This window comes from Micromys minutus (genome assembly GCF_963924665.1).
Source record: "Micromys minutus genome assembly, chromosome: 17".
NCBI lineage: Eukaryota > Metazoa > Chordata > Mammalia > Rodentia > Muridae > Micromys > Micromys minutus.
The window spans coordinates 49,869,636-49,875,635 of NC_137952.1; the positions used below are offsets into that span (position 1 = coordinate 49,869,636).

Genomic DNA, 6,000 nt, shown 5'->3' on the forward strand with positions numbered 1-6,000 from the left:
CTATAGTTGTGGAGAAACCGAGGTGGAAGTGAAAACAAACAGGTCAGAAACAGAAGCTCCCATTGGCCAATCCTGGGGGGCAGACGTTGGTTTTCAGCCAGGACAGTGTCTGCTGCTTGTCAGAGGCTGTAATTTGTTGAGAACATGCTGCTCGTGGTGTCAGTGCTGACACATGGTTAGGCCCGTGGACCACATCACAGTAAGGTCTCTGCATGAACGTTTAGCCTCCGGCCTTTCAAGACAGGTGCTGCGTGATGTCCTTCTGCCTCGATGCGGACCTGAAACCTTGCAGAACTTTTAGACTAAAACCTCCGAGATTCTTGCCTGTTCTGTTTCCTTTAGCAGGGAATCACAAATTAGTAGGGAATTCACACATACATTTTCTCTTTTAAAACCTATTTTGAAATAAGATTTTATTGCAAAAATTTTCATCATGTCCCCGCATTTTGCAAAGGGAGATTTTGAAAGCCAATTTCTTGAAACAGGAGGTCTCCCCCATTCCATAAGGGGGGATGTTTTGTTTTGTTTGTCTTTGACCAATGTGGCATTTCTGAAATGTGCTAAGTGAACGTGCTATTATATGTTTGAATATACATACACATATTAAAACTTACACATGTTCTCTTTGTTTCTCTTCTTTTAAAACTTAAAAAAAGATTTATTTATTTACTATATATAAGTACACTGTTGCTGTCTTCAGAGACACCAGAAAATGGCATCAGATCCCATTACAGATGGTTGTGAGCCATCATGTGGTTGCTGGGATTTGAACCAGGACCTCTGGAAGAGCAGCCAGTGCTCTTAACCACTGAGCCATCTCTCCAGGCCCTCTTTGTTTCTCTTGTTTAGATTTCTTTCTTTCTTTCTTTCTTCCTTTCTTTCTTTCTTTTCTTTTTTTTTTTTTTTTTTTTTTTTTTTTTTGAGCGTTTCTGCCTGTGTTATTTTCTGAAAGTAGAAATTCAGATTATGGACTTGACAGTTTCCTCATTGTATAAATACTAAATGCTATGCATTTTCTCCTATGGTAAACTTTGCAATTTTGGTATGTTATATTTTCCTTTTCATGCACTTCAAAATGTATTCTGTTTTGCTCTGAGAGTCCTCTTTGATGCAAAGGACATTTAGAAGTATATTCAAATCTTGCAGGGTGGTTCAAAACTGTAATTCCAGGAAGTTGACATAAGAAAACTAACATAAGCTCAGGGCCAGCCTCAGACAACACAGTGAGTTTTAAGTCCGTCTGGGCTATGGGATGAACCGCTGCCTCAAAAAATAAAGACGAGGGCGGCGGGTGCTGCAGAGATGGCTCAGTGGTTAAGAGCACTGGCTGTTCTTTCAAAGGTCCTGAGTTCAATCCCCAGTAACCATGTGGTGGCTCAAAACTATCTATAATGGGATTTGATGCCCTCTTCTTGTGTGTCTGAAGATAGCAACAATGTGCTCATAAACATGAAATAAATAATTTTTTAAAAACCTAGGGTTATTGTGGAGATACTCTGGTGAGAAGATATTAGGGTTTACATGTCAGAAGTTGCTAGATCTTTTGCACCGTTAATTGAGGCAATGTGATGCTATGCTTTTGTGTGAATTTGAAGTGTTGCTAATTCCTAATGTGTCTGGGCCTAGTGGTAGGTTTTAAAAGCAGGTTTTGCAGTCCGCCTTAGAAATATTTTCTCTTTGTTCCTTTTAGCAAATTACCATTGGGCAGAACCAGATCCTGAAAAATTCAAGATGCTAAGCCCTACACTGCTTTAAGAATTCGGGACTCAAATATGAAAAGAAAATTCGAAATAAGACACTGGGCACCTGGATGTCCCTGCAGAAGAACACCAAAGGACCATTCCATTTTGTGTATTGCTGTGGTCTGATGGGGTAGTGGGTGTTGTGGGACAGGGGAATGCTTGTGGGTTCACACCCATGCCTTCCATGGAGAGAAGTCTATTGGTTTCCTTGTTTTCTGTCACATGTTGACTTGCTTTTGGCACAGGCTGACCCGGCATCATCTGTCCTCAAGTTTACTGTGGTGCACTGTGTGTCTGTGATCAGTCAGCATATCCCTGGTGTCCTTCATCTCCATCACTGAGTCACAAGGCAGGGCTGGTGGGAGACAACCAATCATAGCGTACCGTGTGAGACTCTGACTCTTGTACACATTCTCTTTTCTAAAAATAAATAGCAATGAAACAGTAAATCTCCATGAACTACTTTATTACTAAATTCTGCTGTGCCTGGTTAGTGATGCCATCTGTAGAAATGTGTGTCTTAACCCTCTGGTTGCAGGGAGAGGCTGCCTGTGATAATGTTTGGCTGATAGCATTCTACTTGGAAGAGTGGTGGCAGGGAAGGAAATGCAGATGAGCTGGGGACCGCTCTTAAGAAAGACCAGAGCCTGATTGAGAAGCAGCGCAGCTGCGCATAAGCCCTTGTCCAGCGTCTGCTCTGATGTGGATACAGCCAGGCCAGCACACAGCGTCGTGAAGGCACAGCCACGTTCTCTCAGAGGAGTTAGTTAGTTGGCCATTCAAACATCCATAGCAGTCATTTTGAAATACTATGTAATGTTGAGAAACAATATAGTTGCTTATGGTAAACAGTGATGTGCTCTCAAAATATCCCGTCTCTCTATAGAGGAGACAACCTTAGCAATACTACACTGTCTACTTATGACCTTTGTCTGCTTCCAATGAAAACGTGTTAGGAAGTGTGTGTGTGTGTGTGTGTGTGTGTGTGTATGTGCGTGCGTGTGCGTGTAAAACCCTCAAATGTCATTTATAACACACCTTTACCTACTAGGGTTAGGAAAGGATTTATTACCTAGTGAGGTCTGTTTTTGTTCTGAATCATCACAGACACAGAGCAAAATGTATAACATTTAATATCCACATTTGAGGTTAAAAACTTTGCACCCCCATGCAGATCCAGGTCAGTTTTCCCAGCCCACAAGCAGCGAGGTCCAAGAAGCCGTCATCCCCACTCCATCTGACATGAATACATTTACCGAAATCCCTTTTTAACATGCGTCAGCGAGCAGATTTGTCATATATTGTGCTCCACTACAGCTTATGAGCACCAATTAGTGCTCAGTGAACAGCTGCAGCCTGTCTTTGGAGTCGGGGCTGATGAGGACTGGGCAGGAAGAACTGACAGTTAGCTGGACCCTGGTAAAATGATACACACTTGCTGTCCACAGCTCTGTTGGACCCTATTTTAAAGGGACATAGACCAGCTGGAGCGTAAGCAGCAGAGAGTGGCCGAGCGACCAAGGTGTCTGACATTAGATGGAAGAAAGCCAAAGAGCAGACGCTCTGTAGCCCAGGGAAGAACATCGGTGAGGGTGTGAGAGACGCAGAGAGACCCTGGGTCAGAAGTGAGGAGAGGACCGGTGGTGTAAGCGGTGGTGTAAGCGGTGGTGTAAGCGGCATTGACATGGAGGCTGGCTCTCTAACAGTATTTCCAGAGTGGGATCGAACACTGAGAGCTTTTGTCATCGAGCAGAAAATCTGGCCTGCTTATGGGAAGGGGGAGACCTCTTTCAAGTAATTGGCTTTCAAAATCTCCCTTTGCAAAATGCAGGGACGTGGTGAATGTCAGAAAAATGTAGCATTCGATTGAAGGGAGCATTTCTATCATCATGAAGATCATTTCCTCCTCCTGGGGTCAGAGATGCAGTGAATACATCCCTGACAGGTCTGGAGGGTTAAATCTAAGAGGCCAGCATGGTAGAGAGATGCTGTGAGGTCAAGGAGAAACCCCGAACAGCCATAGATGCATCAAAAACAAAGTGCCGGTTTCCAGCATGTTAACCTTCTTTTGAAAAAAAGGTTGTTTCCAAGTCTGTGGGAGTAAAGGCTAAAATTAGATTTTGGGCTCAGTTCTACTTGCATAGGATAAACTCCTCTGTCTTTACGTCCTTTTGAGCATCTCTGCCTTTTGGTCACTTATAAAGCTTGCTGTTTACTGTCTGCTCCGACATCTTTGGTATGGGGATGGGAGAGGAGAGCCGTACCATGTATGGCTTTTTTTGAGAAGCCGTGGCGGATCTTAGGCCCAGTACTTTAAACAGAACAGCGTGCCGACAATGCTGGGAACCCAGATCCATTTAATCTTGCCTTTTGTGGTTTACTTTACAGCAGAACAAGTATTTGTGGCTACACAAAACATAGACCAAATAAAGGCATCCTCTCAGGCTGGATGCTCCACAGCCTTTCCTCATGGTTGGTGGTCCAGGGGAGGGGGGAAGGCAGTTCCCCTCCCATGCCTCCTGGAGATGGTGATGCTGGGCATAGGCAAAACTTGGCACCCATTGATTTGAGCCTGCGGAACAAACATGTGGACCCAGCAGCACTCACTCCTTTGGACCTACTGTCGTTACTAACTTACCGTTGTCTGTCATGTTCAGCCAGGTGCTTCCAGAATCCTTTGTAAATTCATTGCTGATACAAGTCCTTTTAAAACAGCAGAAGAACCTCGGATCAGAAACTGGGCAAATCTGACAAGCCGGGCCCCTCTCAACTGCCATAGGAAAGATAAGGGAGGCTACTATTGAGGGAAAGCGGGCCTCCTGACATGCTGCTGTGTTCTCATTCTCTCCTGCGGTCTGGGCAGCAGCACACTCAGTTTTGGAGTTCCTAAACAGCAGTTTTAAATGCACATCAGGAAATTGCCTGTTAGTATGGCATTTTAGACTACTGAATCTAAGTTAATAGATTACTTTGGGACAGTGGGTTTGATACTCATAGGGGCTTCTCCATACCCTGTTTTGTAGTGAGCTCCAAGGCTCCATCCTTGAACAGGAAGTACATTGGGTGGTCTCTTGGAGGGGCTGCAGCTGACAGGCTCTCTGTAGGAGGGAGATGGCTCACACTTAGATACCAAAGAACTCTTCCCCAAGGGAAGTAAGAGATCTGTGGGGAGAGTATCCGGTAAGTGTGGTGGCCTTGAGGTGACAGGAAGGACGTCCACATAACTGCCAGCAGGTTGGTAGAACTGAGTGTGGGAAGAAAGGGGACACAGAAGAATAAGAACAGACAGACCTTAGAGCATTCCATCATTCATAGTTATGCCTGTCAGTGTCTACACGTCTACATGTCAGTGTCCACATACTTATATGTCAGTGTCCACACGTCTACATGTCAGTGTCCACATGTCTACATATCAATGTCTACATGTCAATGTCCACACGTCTACATGTCAGTGTCCACATGTCTACATGTCAGTGTCCACATACTTATATGTCAGTGTCCACACGTCTACATGTCTGTCAGTGTCCACATACTTATATGTCAGTGTCCACATGTCTACCGGGGAACCTTGGGACAAGTTACTCTTCCAGCTGTTGGGGACTGCCTTCCCTCCTCTGTCAGGTGGGATCAGTGCTTCCCCGTGTAGCGTGGCTATGAAGACTAAGTAAGAAGATGCTCAAGCTCAGAGCAGTGCCCTGGACAGATGCCTGAGTGGACAGGTGCATCCTGCCCTCATGTGTGAGCCTGCAGGTAAGTGAGATTAACCACACCCCCACCAAGAGTCACTACAGTCTGTTGGACTGTTTCTACAGTGATGTCTCTCCTTCCTCCCAGCTTCATGTCATCTTCAGACCTGTTCTAGTTTTTATTCTTGGCTAAATGCAGCACACAGGAGAGAGCTGGTCCTCCACTAAAAAGTCTTCATATCACTCAATGTATTATTTATCATCTCATTTAACACACATTCCTCTTGCACATCTTTCCCATTCCTACTGAAATCAAGCCATATTCTATTTTGCAGCATTCTGGTGATTCATCCAGCAATCTTGTCAAACAGTATAGTGTAGTACCAGGTGTTACTCCTTGAACTCGTCCCACCTCCCTTCTCACAGTGCCACAAACCGTCTATTCTAGAATGTTCTAGGAGCTCACATACAACTGGTATGTTTGCAGTATCTGTAATTCATTCTACAAAACTGATTTTTGACATTTGGCTTTCTGTCTCCTTATTTTAGCATGACTCTTTTAAAGTCACCCG

General features: G+C 44.5%; 1 protein-coding gene across 1 annotated transcript in view; it reads left to right on the forward strand.

Annotated features, from left to right (window-relative positions):
• Positions 1–2,170, forward strand: part of DTD1 (D-aminoacyl-tRNA deacylase 1) — a 135,838-nt gene extending 133,668 nt beyond the window's left edge. Inside the window, exon 6 of the mRNA XM_080931674.1 lies at positions 1,691–2,170. The gene's annotated coding sequence lies outside the window, so the exon portion shown is untranslated. The remainder of the gene's footprint in view (positions 1–1,690) is intronic.
• The last annotated feature ends 3,830 nt before the right edge of the window (positions 2,171–6,000 follow it).